At 45.0% G+C, this 17,554-nt stretch overlaps 1 non-coding gene across 1 annotated transcript; it reads right to left on the bottom strand.

Annotated features, from left to right (window-relative positions):
* Window positions 1-6,335: 6,335 nt before the first annotated feature.
* Window positions 6,336-6,409, bottom strand: Trnai-aau (transfer RNA isoleucine (anticodon AAU)). Its single transcript has one exon. It is a non-coding gene; the product is annotated as a tRNA-Ile (tRNA).
* Between the last annotated feature and the right edge of the window lie 11,145 nt (window positions 6,410-17,554).

The following is a 17,554-nucleotide window of genomic DNA, read 5'->3' as shown; positions in this document are numbered from 1 at the left end:
GGTCGGTTCAGGTACGCTACCACATCATTGTGTCGTATACATCATGGTGACCTGTAGACACGATTGTTCTCGATACCAAAAAATACTGCGGTTGATTACTCTGTAATAGGAATCAGTAAAACACGAAAGGAAAATGTGCAGCGAAATCTGCAGCTGAGCATGATTTCCGGGTCAGCGGCTGTCTTATGGGTGGGCTTGGCGAGCGACATCCTTCTGGTGGGTCGCTTCGGCAAAGGTGTACTGGCGTCATTTCCGTGACAGATATGACTTCAGTGAAATCTTGGTGTATCCCGACATAAAACACTTCCCAAAAACGAACAACCCCAAGTATAACGTACTGATGATGATGATGATTGCTATTGGTCTCTCCTTTGAAGCGGGGTGATGACATGTCATCTTACCAAAAAGGACTAATATAATCATGTTTTTACACTCTTTGATTAATACTAGCGCTGCTTAGGGCAGGCACTAAAGCTTATTAGGCCCGTAATACTTTTTTTTCCCTGTTACAGGTGGTAACTGTCCTAGGCAATATTCCCCTCTCTGCTTTTCGTCCACCAGCATTCTAATCTTCTTTTCGTCCCCTCGACAGCCTCGAAGTTAACTTCCTCTGTGATACCCTTAAATCCTAGGGCTTCTCAAAGCCCAAAATTCCCTTCATGTAGATTTGGATGGATATCCTCACATTCTAACACTATGTGCCGCATAGTTTCTGTTTCTTTTCCGTAGACCACGCATACCCCATCATTTTGTGAATACTTCCCCACAAAACTCTTAGTTCGCAGGCAACCTGCTCTAGCCTCAAAAAGCAACTCCCTGGGAATTATCGTAGAAATTTTCCTTTCTGATGTTCAATTTCTCAGCCCTGTACATCTCTAACGACGTTTTACCTTCCATTTTTTCCCTCCATTTATTCGTTTCAATCTGCCACGCCTCTTTTTTAGTTACCTTGGCTGTTTTGGATTCTCCACTGTTCTTTCCGTATTTCATCGTTAGCCTTCTAGTCTTTCTTAACCACTGCGTGTCCACGCTTTTCAAGTATAGGTACCTAAAAACCTTAGCTGCCCACCTTCGTTGATCCATTGCCCTCAACCTCATCTCAAAACATATTTTACTCTGAGCTTCTCTAACTTCAAACGACGCCCAGCCCATATCTCCCTGAACTGCTTCGTTAGTTGTTTTCCCATGCGCGCCTAAGGCCAAACGTCCTACCGTTCTCTGGTTTACTTCAAGGCCTGATAGAACGTCTGATTTTAGGCAGAGTACAGCATTCGCAAACGTGAGACCCGGAATCATTTCTCCTTTCCACATTCCTCTTACTACTTCATATTTGTTATACCCCAACAGAGCTCTATGCTTCATTATAGCTGCGTTTCGCTTTCCCTTAACCTTAAGTTGCTCCTCGTGAGTTCCTAAGTATTTATCCCCTTCGTTTATCCACACTCCCAAATATTTATATTCCTTCACTCTAGGTAATTCGCCTTGCTGGATAGACACTACATCAGTGGTAGCGTCATTGAAAACCATTTTTCCTTATTTTTCTGCACTGAAATCTAACCCGAGGTCGGTGGCTTCCTGGCCGCTAATATTTATTAGCCGCTGCATATCGGTTTGGTTATCAGCTAAAAGAACAATGTCGTCTGCGTATAACATTCCCGGAATATGTTGTTGTACCACTTCGCCTTGCAGCATATGGGTTAGGCTAAACCCTACTTGACTTTCTTCCAGTTTCTTTTCTAACCCTGCCATGTAAAGCATGAACAGTATTGGGCTCAAAGGGCATCCCTGTTTCAGTCCCCGATGGATGTTGACCTGCTGGGCGTATTTCTGTCCTTCCCGAGTAAGGTGCACTGTATTGTCTTTAGAGATTGCTATAAGGAAGTGCATAATCCCTGGAGTTTCAGCGTTCTCCACAGCCGTTCTCTGTTTACGTTGTCATATGCCTCTTTAATGTCCAAGAACGTAATCCATAGTGGTCGATTCTGTGCTTTCGCAATTTCAATGCATTGCGTTATCACGAACAAATTGTCATCCAGTCGCCTGTCTTGTCTAAATCCATTCTGCAGTTCCCCAAGTATTTCATTTTCTTCCATCCATGCTTGAATTTCTGATTTTATCGCCTGCATTACGAATCTATACACCACTGACGTTACTGTGAGTGGTCTGTATGAATCAATACTGGCTTTGTCTCCTCTGCCTTTATATATTAAATTAATCTTTCTTTCTAACCAGTCCTTTGGTATTTGTTTGGTTTCTATCACCGTATCTATTGCCCTCATAAACGATTCCTTGCTTTTAGGTCCAAGCAGGTTTATCAGTTGCATTGGTATTCCGTCCGGGCCCACTGCTGTCTGGGGGGAAACCTCTTGCTCTGCTTTTTTCCAATCAAGGTTGCTCAAACTTATTTCCCTTTCCGCAGTTCTGGTGCTGTGGCGCTGATGTTACTGATGATGATGATTCCTATTGGTTTCCCCTTTCAATCGGGGTGATGACATGTCATCTTACCAAAAAGGACTAATATAACCATGTTTTACACTCTTGGTTTAATACTAGCGCTGCTTATGGCAGGCCCTAAGGCTTATTAGGCCCGAAATACTTTCTTTTCCCTGTTACAGGTGGTAACTGTCCTCGGCAATATTCCCCTCTCTGCTTTTCATCCACCAGCATTCTAATCTTCTTTTCGTCCCCTCGACAGCCTTGAAGTTAACTTACTCACTGATACCCTTAAATCCTAGGGCTTCTGAAAGCCCAATATTCCCTTCATGTAGATTTGGATGGATACCCTCACATTCTAACACTATGTGCCGCATAGTTTCTGTTTCTTTTCCGCAGACCACACATACCCCATCATTTTGTGAATACTTCCCCATAAAACTCTTAGTTCGCAGGCACCCTGCTCTAGCCTCAAAAAGCAAAGCACTGCCCTGGGAATTATCGTAGAAATTTTACTTTCTGATGTTCATCTTCTCAGCCCTGTACATCTCTAACGACGTTTTAGCTTCCATTTTTTCCCTCCATTTATTCGTTTCAATCTGCCTTGCCTCTTTTTTGGCTACCTTGGCTGTTTTGGATTCCCCACTGTTCTTTCCGTATTTCATCGTTAGCCGTCTAGTCTTCCTTAACCACTGCGTGTCCACGCTTTTCAAGTATAGGTACCTAAAAACCTTAGCTGCCCACCTTCGTTGATCCATTGCCCTCAACCTCATCTCAAACATATTTTACTTTGAGCTTCTCTAACTTCAAACGACGCCCAGCCCATATCTCCCTGAACTGCTTCGTTAGTTGTTTTTCCATGCGCGCCTAAGGCCAAACGTCCTACCGTTCTCTGGTTTACTTCAAGGCCTGATAGAACGTCTGATTTTAAGCAGAGTACAGCATTCGCAAACGTGAGGCCTGGAACCATTACTCCTTTCCACATTCCTCTTACTACTTCATATTTGTTATACCCCCACAGAGCTCTATGCTTCATTATAGCTGCGTTTCGCTTTCCCTTAACTTTAAGTTGCTCCTCGTGAGTACTTAAGTAGTTATCCCCTTCGTTTATCCACACTCCCAAATATTTATATTCCTTCACTCTGGGTAATTCGCCTTGCTGGATAGACACTACGTCGGTGGTAGCGTCATTGAAAACCATTATTCCTGATTTTTCTGCACTGAAATTTAACCCGAGGTCAGTGGCTTTCTGGCCGCAAATATTTATTAGCCGCTGCATATCGGTTTGGTTATCAGCTAAAAGAACAATGTCGTCTGCGTATAACATTCCCGGAATATGCTGTTGTACCCCTTCGCCTTGCAGCATATGGGTTAGGCTAAACCCTACTTGACTTTCTTCCAGTTTCTTTTCTAACCCTGCCATGTAAAGCATGAACAGTATTGGGCTCAAAGGGCATCCCTGTTTCAGTCCCCGATGGATGTTGACCTGCTGGGCGCATTTCTGTCCTTCCCAAGTAAGGTGCACTCTATTGTCTTTATAGATTGCTATAAGGAACTGTACTAACTCGTCATCTAATCCTTGGAGTTTCAGCATTCTCCACAGCCGTTCTCTGTTTACGTTGTCATATGCCCCTTTTATGTCCAAGAACGTAATCCATAGTGGTCTATTCTGTGCTTTCGCAATTTCAATGCATTGCGTTATCACGAACAGATTGTCATCCAGTCGCCTGTCTTGTCTAAATCCATTCTGCAGTTCCCCAAGTATTTCATTTTCTTCCATCCATGCTTGAATTTCTGATTTTATCGCCTGCATTACGAATCTATACACCACTGACGTTACTGTGAGTGGTCTGTATGAATCAATACTGGCTTTGTCTCCTCTACCTTCCATAGTACTAAAGGTTGCTTCCCCACAAGAAGACCCTGTGTGCAGGGGTGCACTCTCTACATGCCGCTTGCTTCGTTGTACTGGCGTCACTTCCGTGACGGATATGACGTCTGCGAAATCTTCGTGTATCCGGGAATAAAACACTTTCGTGTTTATTTTGCAAAAAAAAAATACACAGAGAGAGAGATAACACTGCACACACAGAAGCCACGCGAAAATGCAACGTATCGACAAACTCGTGCGCACGAAAAAACAGATCCGTGTATCTGCTTGCTTCGCATAAAATGTAAAAAGAAGGTAGTCTTCTGCCTTCCTATACCACGCAACGGCCTCTTCCTTCTCCACCTCCCACCGCGCAGACTTTTCTCGTTTCATCTCGCTCCTCCCATGGGCAATGCAATTGAGGTTTATTACATTCGGTGCAATTTTTCCCGCGTTCGAACTGCTCGCATATGCCACCCGTTGACACCTTTCGTGTCTGCTGTGCCTGGAGCAGCTCGAGTCGACATAAAGTAGAATCTCGATAAAGGTAACTCACTTAATAGGAATTGCCGTTTAAACTGAACACTATACGGTAAGTTGGTTGGTGTTCTATTCAGATAACGTAAAATCACTTTCGGTAATCGGAAGTAGCATTTCTGCGTCACCGTTTAAACGGAACCGGTAATGGAACTTCTTGTCACATCCATTGCCATGAGCATCAGCTTTTCCTGTCCCGGCTGTATTTTTTTTGTTTTTTTTTTTTACCCCGTTTGCCTTGTAAACCCAGTCTCGTTAGTAGTCAGCCGTGTTATCGCGAGGGATGCAACATCGCAGTTCTTGTTCCAGTCACTCGTTCGGTCTCGATTCAAGACGCCGATATTACAGGGCTGAGCTCCTGCCGCCTCGTTCGTGCCGTGGTGGTGCTATTCGTGGTTTATTACCGCGTTGCCGTCTTCTAAATTCAGTGGTAAGCCCTCGTGAGGTTGAGACCTCTAGCATCTGCGCAGATGCAGTTGAAGGACTCAAAAATAATTGAATCTTTCTGTTGTGTACACCGACTCATTGTCGTAAAACCAACTTTGTGAATGCTGCGCCTAAACCTTTTGTAGTTTTCTTGCTTTTTGAAAAACTATCAGCTACATTCACCTTCTGGTGCTTAGAGTTCTATGAAATTGTACTAAGAATGCGTACGCACATAAAACGGAACTCCTGTTAAACGAAACTAATTTTTTCGGTCCCTTGAAGTTCCTTAACCGAGAGTCTACTTTATTTTCGTTTTAGTGTTTATTTTCCCCGTGCCTCTCTTAGAAGCTTTTTTAATGCTTTTTTTCTTATTTGCTACCGTTAAAACCAATACAACCTCTATGCCTAATTAAAGGAATACTGATACATTCGGTTGTGCTCTTATATTTTCCCTCTGATATGTATTCCTGAGGCTTTTTTTTTTATTTTCGCGGAATGGGTTGCATATGTATGAGCCGTGACAGCAGTTTTATTTGTTGGGAATAGTCTTGCCTACATGTACATACCGTGTTTGCAAGATTCTAACGCGCACCTTTTTTCGCTAAAAGAAGCCTTAAAATTGCGTGCATGATACAATCAGGCTCAAATCTGAAATCGGTCTTCAATGTTCCCCGTTTTAGTGATAATGCCAGCAGGAACTGGATAAGCAAGTTTAGGAAGTTCATGGAATTTGTGCTGCCACCGCGTTGTGTGTCACATAAAATCTTCTACTGCCAGGAATGTGGGGTCACGTCCTTTACTTCTGCGCTGTAGAATTGGAGTTAAGGTATTTTTTCTTATTTTAATGAGTTAATTTACCTGCGCGTTACGATAGGGGGCGCTATGGAATCGTGCAAATTCGGCACTTTGTGTCGAAGCATTTATTCGTTGTTGTTGTTCTTTTTACGAGGCGGTTGGTACGAGTGAGATAGGCAGGCCGAAATTTTCACGGTTAACTGTACCAAAAATGTCTATCGTCTAGTAATTATAAAAAAAAAAAGAAAACCTGGCCGCGAAAGAAAAAAAGGAATGGCCTGCGCAGGGATCGAACCTACGACCTTCGCGTTATTAGCACGACGCTCTAACCGACTGAGCTAGCAGGCCGTGTGATGCCTGGCGTCGAGAACACAAGCCATGAGCTCCAAATTAACCCTAGAATTCCTCAAGTAGATACCGAGCTTTAAAACTTCGTAGCAAAACTTTGTAGCCCGAATTAAACCGCCGTTAGAAACTTAAAGCAGCGGATAATGACGGTAACGAACCAGTGTCGTCCCAGCAGTCGTTAAAGTTCAAACACAGCTTTTTTTTTTCTCTTGGCTTTTCCAAATTAACTTCAAAACAATGACTCAGGTTCTTCAAGGATACAATTGATTGATTGATTGATTGATTGATTGATTGATTGATTGATTGATTGATTGATTGATTGATTGATTGATTGATTGATTGATTGATTGATTGTAGGGTTCAACGCACCGACGCAACGCGGGAGATGAGGCGCGCCGTAGTGGAGGGCTCCGGATTAATTTTGGCCATCTGGGGATCTTTGACGTGGGCCGAAATCTCGTACACGCGGGCGTTTTTGCTTTTCGCTTCCATCAGAAAAGTGGCCGCCGCGGTCGGGAATCGAACCTGCGACCTCGTGCTCAGCAGCAGGACGCCTTAGCCACTGAGCCACCGAGGTCAAGAAAACAGTGATAAGAATAGTTTTCTATTCAGTATGTATCCAGAACCCTGTCACACGTCTCCACCCACGAGGGTTAGTATACGAAAATAAAAGCTTAAATGCTTCCTTGTTACCACTGGCAACCCCCGGCGCCATGCTATCGCCATCATCAAGTACATAATGAACAATATATCGCGTGGCCACCTATAAATTGAACTTACGTCAATCTAATGCTTTTCACCCTCAGTAAGGGCGTATCAAGTTCAAGTTTCACTCAGAATTTGGCTGAAGACATAAATATGAATATGACAGTGGTGGCTGCGATAATAATTGGCATTGAAGAGCGCTGAGGTGCTTGCTTCTTTTCTTTAGGTGTGAAGCTCGTGTGTTCTACTGCTATGCTCGTTCTTAAAGAAAACAGAGCTCCTCAATAGCTGCTATATTTCATCTGTCGCTGCCTGACCAACACCGTGATTGTCTAGAAGCTGCATACATGTTGATTTGGTTCATTATATATCCTCAGGGTCGGGTACATGTTTTCATTGTAGAAGAAAGACGTCTAGTTAGATCTGAACCGTTTAAAGCGTGGAGCAAAACTGCACATATCTCGCACAGACACGCTTCGAAAAACCAACATGCATGCACGCACACAAGGGAAACATCTGCAGCGACGTGTTCTGATCGCTATTCCGTTTTTGTGCTTTATAACTACCAAGGATACAGTATGCCGGCTCACAGAGTACCCTACAGAACGGCGCCTTTCGAGACCTCCACGAACCCCTAGTGCAAAAAGTCAAGTAGAAGTTTTGCATCATTTTATGTCCATCCAAGCAGGCAAACTGAGGCGTAGTGGTCTTCGAGGTCCCACTTCGCTTGTCACTGCAGTGCACGCGATAAGAAACAATGAGTATCCACTGAATGGGCCACAAGGAAATATCCTTACGCTTGAGCCACTAGAATATGAGTCCTCCGAGTACGATGGTCCACACAGTTTCAAATGTCTACCCACAACGGCTACTGAGTCCGAAACGCGGAGTAGGGCGCAATTTTTGTCACTAACAATCGCGCTGAACCATGCCTCCATATTCCTGTAGGATCGGAGAGAGACAAACATTGGGTTGGATGAAACGATGAAGATAATCAAGGCGATTATCTAAAACTTAATTATCTAGATTCGGAAGGCAGGGCTACTTCACAAAAGATCGCGGGATGGGGGATGTCACTGAGATAGAAATAGAAAACTCCCGAGAGGGACTAAGTGAGAAGGAAAGCAAGCAAGAAAGAAAGAAAGAAAAAAAGAAAGAAAGAAAGGAAGAAAGATAGAAAGAAAGAAGTAGAGGAATAAGGAAATTAAAGAAAGAAAGAAGTAGAGAAAGAAAGGAATGGAGAAAGAAATAAAGAAACGAATGGAGAAAGACGAGGAAATGGAGAAACAAAAAATAAAGACAGAAGTAGAGAAAGAAAGAAAGAAATAAAGAAAGAAAGAAAGAAAGAAAGAAAGAAAGAAAGAAAGAAAGACCGCTGGTGCTGCTGGAGTCCAGAACACAACAAAGGCTGCGATTAGCCGGAGGAACCCGGTTCTCGCTGGGAGGAAGGAAGTCAATGTTTTAATAGCCTCGTTCCCGGCCCACGCCGCTTCTCGAGCACGAAGCATCGCCGAGTGATTGACGAGTGCTGCGCGGCGGCGAGCCAGGCGGTGACAGCTCGCGGGGCCTCTTGCTCGCTCGGACGGCCAGAAAGAGCAAAAGAGAGAGAGAGAGAGCTTCTCGCGAATAAGTGCACATCGGCGTTCACGCTCCCGTTGGCAAGCGTGCTTAACGCGGCCGAAGGGCTGTATAAACGCCGCGACCGGGCAGCGACGACGTCGGCGACCAAGGGAGCACGCAGCAGCCGACTCAAGAACGAAACGATAAAGACAGCGAAGCGTGCGCGCGCTTCACAAAGCATTCATTGAAGTCCTGCCTTCTCCTCCTCTTTCGACTCCTTCGTTCGCAGACTCGGTCGAACGAACGAGCGTTCACATAGTTGGTAGGAGAGCCTACCGCCGCTTCAGCGCCCCCTCCCTCGCCTTCGTCACGGTGAGTTGCCGGTGACGAGAAACAAAAAACGAGAGGTGGAACATTTTTCTTGTCATCGCGGACGAATTCGCCGCAGCGCGGCTTAGCACTAACGTGGCGGCGATGGCGGCACGGGTCACTTCATTCTGAGATTGTACAATTCCGAGCCAGAAGCCTGGAGGGGGCCTTCGGTAGCGCGCGGGAGAAAAGAAGGGCGGGGGGAGGCCATCGCATCAAGAGAGGTTTAGCAGAAGGCGACGGCACGGCAAACCGAAACAAAGCGAACATCGGATTGCTGCGCGAACACGTCAGATGAAGGGACCGACGGCGTGTCTTCTGCGACGGACGTGCGGAACGGATGAGGTGAGAGACGAACCATTCTGCTGGAACGTTAAAAAAATGAAGAGGGAGAATGGGGGATGTGTTAAAGAAGGGCGGCCATTCATTCAAAACTGGTTTGATCTTTCCTGTCGGCCCCCGAGAACATCTTGTTCGAAGCCGCCACCGCCGCTTCTTGTTCGTTCATGGAATGCCCCTTCACGCGTTCATTCACAAGCGCATCACGAGCACGGTAGACGGATCCAAATAGGCAAAAGGAAAGGGGCGATGCAGAAGTGGCGCGAAGATATGTGTACGGGCCAAATAAATATACAAATAAAAAACATGTAGCGGTGTATAAGGAGACGCAGAAGAGCTTGAAGCCGCTTGTCAGTACTTGCCAACGTGCCGTAAACTAAACACGCACATTCCCCTGCGTTGTACAAGACCAACAGGAAAACAGGTCTTCGCACCGGACGTATATTTATAAACTTATGGCCGGCGTAAGACGGAAAGGCGCTCGAAGCGGCCCGCTGTAAGGAGCGGCCGTAAAGAGTGACACATACGTCCAAAAGGGCATCAGAGAGTGATAGAGAAACACGTACGTGTGGGAGAGATAGACAATGGAAGCGTTCAACGCCACTTCACGCGTTGTGAAAGACGCGCAGCCGCCTGTGGGCATCGCTCGGCGCGGCGTAGTACCTATCCAGCAGAGAGATGATAAGGCGAGGGCGTAACGAAAGAGAATTTCGACGGAAGAAAGGAAAAGGCAGCGGAGATAAAGGCCCGAACGGACAACGATGTCTCGGTGGAAGGGCGCCCCGCGCAGTGTTGAGTGCTGGGCGAAACTCGAACTCGGTTGTGGTGCCGAGTTTAAGGCTCGGAGGGCAGGGTGCAGGGCGGAGGCGGCCATTACGTGTAGCGCCGCGAAAGGGGCGAGTCGAAGAACAAGCCAAGTGAAGCCGAACGCGAGTGCGGAAAAGAAGTCATCACCCGGTTGTCAGGCGTGAAAGACGGCCGAGATTTCCGTTTTGATTCCCGTGTGCGATTGTTCTTTTCTTTTTTTTTCTTTTTTCGGCGGACTGTTTGTTCTCTGCATGGTTGGTCTTCTCCACGTCGTCTGGATCTCACTTGTTCTCTCGGCCATTGTTGTTCTCCGGTCGTTGCATTCGCTGGTCGCGCGTGTTGTATGCTTTATATATGTGCCATGTAGCTGATGTTCGCGCAGGCGTGAACGGCAGACGGGTTTGGGAACACCGCACAGCCTTCCCTGTAGGTTGAAAAGACGCGTTCGCAGACGACAGCGCTGTTACGTCAAGACGAGTCACTTTTGCAGTAACTCATGCTGTGGCGGAGGAGTGATCAGCAAGCCTGGTTGGTACGTTCTCTTTACGTTAGCTTGCGAGCTTTCCGACAGGTCATTGATAATCCCCTGGACACCACAGCGTCACCCAGCCACGTCCATCAATCGGCCGTTTGGATTTACAGCGCACCTCTTGCCCGGTTCAAACACAAAATGTTCTGCCGACCTGCAATTCTATAGAACACCGTCAGATTAATGGCCCTTGAGGACGCCAGTTTTGCATGAACAGCGAGGAACAAGAAATCCCGGCAAAACAAATAAGCATGCTGCCGTAACAATGTCAGTACCAAAGTGAACAGTTTTTCTATTTCTAGAACTAGACTCTACACCAAGTACGTCAAGGTGATATGTGCATTAACAGTAGCAAGAAATTTGTTAAAATTTCGACCCGAGACTTATGTGTCAGTGACATTTTTGTGCGGAGTTTTATTGGGCCTGCGTTCAAAGTTACTCTGGAGCCTTCAAAGGTATGTATGTAAAAAATAATTATATAATTTTCTGCACCTTTTCATAGAAACACACAATTGTGAACGACGCTCCCTACAATCACCACATATCGACCATCGATAAAATACAAAGCAAGGGATGGATGGAAGGACGGGCCGACGGAAGGAGGAGTCATGCGGGCACATAGACGGATGGATGAACGGACAGATAAATTCCTATAGTGGAAAGGTGGAACGTTCCGTATACGGAACGTTCTACTAGGCATCCATCTATCCGTCCATACATATATATATATATATATATATATATATATATATATATATATATATATATATATATATATATATATATATATATATATATATATATATATATATATATATATATATATATATATATATATATATATAGAATCATGGGAATGCTGAAGTCACATGGAGTATGCACCCATGCATAACTAATGCAGTTGATATTTTTTTAAAAACACAAAAATAGAGTGATTTCTCAAGATAGGAATGTTTGACACAGTTTTCGTGATTGTGCCCTGTTTAAAGAGCGAGAAACGGCACCATATGTTTTTCGTATATTTTCTGTATACTCCCTGTATACGGAATTCATACGGACAGTAGGGAGTTACGGCAGAGCAGCGAACCAGTTCCGGTACTGCACCCGGAACAACTGCGCATACGTACGGTACACCCAATTTTTTGGCCTGTGCGCCCGCGCAGTAGCTCCGGTTGCCTACCGGGTACCGTATCGGGACCGGTCCCCCGCTCTGCTATTTCTCTAATGAGTTGGCGTTTCTGGCAGCCATACATAGATAAAATCATTGTCAAAACTTTAAAACCCTACTCTATTATAGTGTATTACTAAGTCATGTACCTGTTTTTGTTCCGTCGCTGTGTGAAAGTATACGTGAAAGTATGTGTTTTTTTCCCGTGTCGTCTCTGTGTTCACAACAAGCGCAACTCACCTTCAGAAACAGTCTCAACAAAAGTAAGAATTTCGTATTCCCAGGATTCCGTATATACGGAACGTTTCAGGATGGACGGATGGTTGGATTGATAAATGGATGGCCGCATTGGTATTAAGTACTCAGCTAGGCATTGATCACAAATTTTAGGTCAATAATCGGCAGGTATTAATCGTTTAATTCCCCGATTAACCAGTTCTTTCACCGAGCCATGGAAAGAATATTGACAAAAGTAACCTTCAGGGACGGGAAACGAGTGCCTTGGATCATGGAGCAAACTCGGTTGCAAGGCGCCCATCTCAAATTAATACAGAGAAATGGAGTTGGCGTGAGCCTGTAATGCGAAAAGCAACCGGTGGACCACCGGGGTGGTCCACCGGTTGCTTTAAAGAATGGCTACAGGGAGACGGTACCAGATACAGAAGACCGATAACGCGATGGAGTGATAAGATAAGGTAATTTTGTGGCAAACAATGGCTTCGGATATCACACGATAGGAGCAGCTGGAGGTACATGCGGGTAAAGGCTTCACTATATAGCGTTCACGAAGTCTGTACTCCCTTAGCTTTTCGTCATTCAATGTACAATGACGCGCTAACTAACGCTACAAAACATAGCAGGCTTTTAACATTTCTCGCTAATGTACAATTTTCTTTAGTATACCGCGCGTGCTACTAGCATGCATATTTTGCGGACAAGCAATTTATCGCAGTCACTAAGTTCTCTGTGCCAACACCTAGCTTTTAAACGAATACCAAACCGTGAATTTAAACTTTTTTTTTAATACTTTGCGATAGAAATAAGCAGTGTAGACGACTGCTGCAGAGCGTATAATCTAATGTGTGCACGCGCTGATGCAAATATTGCAAATGTGTTTGCTTAAAATGCGGCGGATTTCGAAAATCGGATGGTGGCAAAATTTTAGTTTCCTTTAAACCTGCTGCTAATCACGGCGGTAACATTACGAAGAGTGTTAGTACAAAACTGTTTGTAATTCGCTCCATAGGACATTTCTCTATTCCATCTTTTATTTGAACCATCGCCAAGGCATCAATCACTCTGTCAATCAACATTTATATTGCAACACTACTTCTATGCTTACGTTATTATGAGCTAAGACCACGTATCTGTGGCTTCCTCGCTTACTGTACAGTAAGCACTCGTTAGGACGAAGTCCTCAATGCGACAAACTGACCGCAGTATAAGCGGTACTGCGGTAAAAGCATGATTTACACTCCATGCACTGAAGTTGATTGGGGCCATTAAAACTTGAAGAAACTGAGATTTTGAATAAAAGCATTCTTTATAGTGAGAGTTTGCTATACCTTCCACAAATGTATGCAAACCAAAGAAGCTGTAGCCAACAAATCACTCTATAAATGTTCCTGATGTATACCTCCCGTCTGCCGTGTCGTGCTGCTGAAATTATAGATACAACCGATACTATACTATTTATGCTGTAACGAATACGGAGATAGCGGAGAAGCTTAAGACATGACGTGCGGGACAATTCAGGCTTGTACACACCCAAGGAACAGTACAACGCGAATCATCTCTGCTCTACAATTGCAACACGAATCACATGCTGCTCAACAATTGGGTAGAGGGTAAGCTGTGGTGCAGAATGCAAGCGCTAATTCCCCCAACGGGGGTTCCTCAATCCGCACTTACAATACCAATCCCTCTTTTTGTATAGAGTCAAGTGAACTTCTTGTTCTTCTTGCGAGATGAAGATGGCTACCCTTTCCTACGAACCTGTTCATTAATAGGCGTGGCCCACTTCGTGGAGGACTCGGAAAAATCAAAAGATTCCTTCATTCCCTACTAAACTTTTTTTCCAGTTTCTCGGAAGTTTTGACGTTTACAACACAATGATGTGTTATGTAAATATTGTCCGCTTGCTAGTTTAGGCTGCCCGTACCGTGATAACGCCCCATATTTGGAGAAAAAGGAGCGCTTGACTCCTCTGCGTCGTCATTTGGCCGTAATAATCGATATAACCGGTACCAACTCATAACTGCTGTATATGTGCTGACGATGTTTCAGTATACCGGTTAGTTATGGAGAAAAAAATAGTGGCCTGTACCAAATACAAACTAATGAATTACGTGTAATGCAACTTACACCAGTGTGGTCGAATTTGGGTCATCCCGGCGTCAAGAGCTTCCTCCAGAGTTGCCTAGGGCGTCTGCTGTGACGTCCCACTGAAGTCACAGGGGACGTAGTTAATGGTGCCACAATTATTATGATGTCCTATGCACGTACGCCACGGTATATGTTGTGCCGGATAAGCGAGGTCACACATGTGGTGGTATTGACTTCACTGCGTCTTACGTGACGCCATTGCTACCACACGTGCTCTGCTGCGTTTAAGAGCCTGAATTTCACAGATGTGCATCATGTGTCAAATTGTTGGCCAGAACTCACAGTAATCTCCAGACTATTGCGACGCCGGCAAAGTAGACTTGGACATGAGCTTAAACGAGCTCGCAGTCAGGCTGCGTGGTGTGAAGGTAACTTATGGATTTCCTATGCAGGTTAAACTCCTAGTTGGATCTGTCATTTTTTTACAGGGAGCAGCTGTTAATAATTCATTATGAGCACGTATACATGCCGTCAGCGCGGATGTCAAGCTGATCTTTGACGATGACCGGCTGCACAGTGCATGCGCGCACCAAGAGGGTCCTACAGCGCCAAGTTTTCGGACCGGTTGCAGCCTGTTGGGTTAGATAGTCGCGTGACTTGATTACAACTTGATGCGCGTCCGCTGATGTAGTTCAAAATATCAGCAGATAATTCTCTTCAATGCGTGAGGAAACGTTGGGTAGAGATGTGTGTGGCTGTGGGGCGGATGGGTTTGTGTGTATGCGCATTTTGTGACTGCTTTGGGCACTTTGAAATTCAATGTTATTGGCAATATGTAAAATCAGCTTTTCTCTGCCATTTAACTAGTGCAAAGAGTGACCTTAGTATTTGGTAATTTTCTTCTCCGCGAGTTGCTGCTTATAGGCGGAGGGGTGCTGCTGCAGTTTGTAGTCTCTCAAGGCTTATTTTAAAATCGCGCTGTTTTAAATCCCTCGACACTAAAATAATGTCGCTGGGCAGTGAACTGAGTATTGTTTAGACAGACCAGGAAGATCACACTTCGAATTTCATTCAACGGAAAGTATTGCTGCTATCACTGATTAATTTGCCTTAAATACTAAAATATTCATTGTTCGCTATCTCCGGCGCAGAAAGTGCAGTATGAACCCGGAACAAGCAGGCTGGGTGGTTACTACTTGGATTAGATGGCGAAAAGCGTGGATCAGCTGGAATCAAACATTGAGATGACGTTAATTAAACCTAATACAACCAGTAATGTCTTTCACTAGTGTTAAACAATTACCAGAAGGGCTGTTCCTGGTTCAGGCACTGTACCTGGAGATCACTAGAACATGGCAGGAATTGTATATATCGTGAGGCCACTCAAACTTTTAATTCCCCTCCGTGAAAACGTTCAGCTTAGGCCGCAAAGTGATTTCTTAAGCCGTGGTACTGTCCCAACTGCCACACAGAGATAGCGCCACGTCCTCGCTGCTGCGGTTTTCGTCGTCAAGTCATTACCTAATTTCTGGCGTGTAGTTTCGCACTAGGTCCCTTAGAGCTAAGGTCCGAGGACTAAGCTGCCAATATATTTAGGCCTCAGGCCAGTATTAGTTCAAAATTCAGGGCCCCAAATAATCTACAATTCGCGGTTGCTTTTGTCGGTGTCAGAGCACAGACTTGCATCTGTGTGGTGTGCTCCATATAAGAAAATGTCTAGGAGGTTGCTAGTGAGGTTCCGCATTCATTCTACTTGTCTTGTTGCCTAGTTCATTCCTTGCGTTTTTGTGTTCAATTTCGCGTATTCATTATTTTTACGAAGTAATATTTCAAATGTAACAAGTTTAAGTGCTGTCCTGGTTCCAAATGGTTTACCACAAAAGAACATCAACGTGGCGGTGTAAGGATAAACCAACAAACGTAATTTATTCAAGGCCTTCCATGTAACACAAAATCCTCTTCGTCACCTTCACGCCCGTTTTGTGGCAAAGTTATCGCTACCAACATCACATCAGTGGTTCGAGTGACCCTGACTGTAAATCGTTTCACATACTGGAGACTATTGAACGTGTGCTGTGCAACTGTCCCTGCTACGCGCATCACGATGGAAAGTTATCCACGTCGTTGGCCCTGTCAGACAATCTGGCATTCTCTGAGGACGTCCTGCTGGGACCCTGGCCAGACCGACAGTATCCAAAGAAGGCCTTCGAGGCAGTGCTGGCATTCCTAAAAAGCAGCGGTTTAGCAGCAAGATTGTAGCCCCATCAGGTTCTGGTGAACTATTGAACATGTACTCTACTATCGGGGTCAAAGGAAACGCGAACACGAAAATATGAACCAGAACGTCCAACATTGAAAAACACTGTTCGTAGAGTTCATATAATGGTACACTATTGGTATGTTTGGAAATCCACTTTTCCAACTTTGTTTTTGTAGCTAAGCTACTTGTCACTTGGCTTGCATGGAAATAAATCACAGTATTTGTGTGTTCAGGTTCATATTTTCGTGTTCGCGTTTCATTTGACGCCGATAGTACATGGCATACGCATTTTATATATACTTATACTATCACCTCAATGTTCATCATCATACCTGTCACCCTCTCTATCTACGCTCTTTTCCCCCTTCCCCAACCCCACACAGAGTAGCAGATCAGAGACTATGCGATCAAGTCGACCTCTCTGGGTTTTCCTTCCGTTCAAGAAATTACTCTCTTTTTCTTGTGGCAAAGTGGACGCCAGCCTCCATATCTATGTAGTGAAATTTCCTAGCTGTTTACCCAGCGGGCCAACTATCCTTAAATAGGTGGCGATCTGTTGCATGGTGGAGGCTTCAATCTAACACTTTCCCACACTGAGCCCTGTCCCATCGCAACTTTCCAGACACACTCAGGAGCATACAAACGGTGCCAAATGTCCTCTTCCTCCCCAAGGCACATGGTGTGGGCTTGGCCTCAGAAATCCTTCACATTAACCACACACACAGCCATTACTATCCCTAAGCAATGGAAGGCCGTTTTGCGTAGTAACCAAGCACCAGTACAAGGACAACTCAGCACGCTGCGCAAGGCCAGCGGACTCCTGCTGCCGGCGGCCTGACATAAAGGGGTTGACACCACTCTCCCAGGAATCAATACTCTTCAGTCAGCAACTGACAATAAAGTATACCTGACCTGGCGCAGTCAAAAATAAGAAAAGGTGTGTTGTCAATCCTTCTCCATGGGTGCAATGTAGTGCTTTCTTGTCATGTATAATGCGTTAATTTCTTCGACGCTACTGTTCGCATGCTGGCCATGGCTGAACGGGGTTCTGTATCTAATGAACGCACATCATTATCTTCCCTG

This window comes from Haemaphysalis longicornis, unplaced genomic scaffold (genome assembly GCF_048455015.1).
Source record: "Haemaphysalis longicornis isolate Haplotype H1 unplaced genomic scaffold, Haemaphysalis longicornis Haplotype H1 scaffold_33, whole genome shotgun sequence".
NCBI lineage: Eukaryota > Metazoa > Arthropoda > Arachnida > Ixodida > Ixodidae > Haemaphysalis > Haemaphysalis longicornis.
This window is presented reverse-complemented; position numbering and strand designations above follow the sequence as displayed.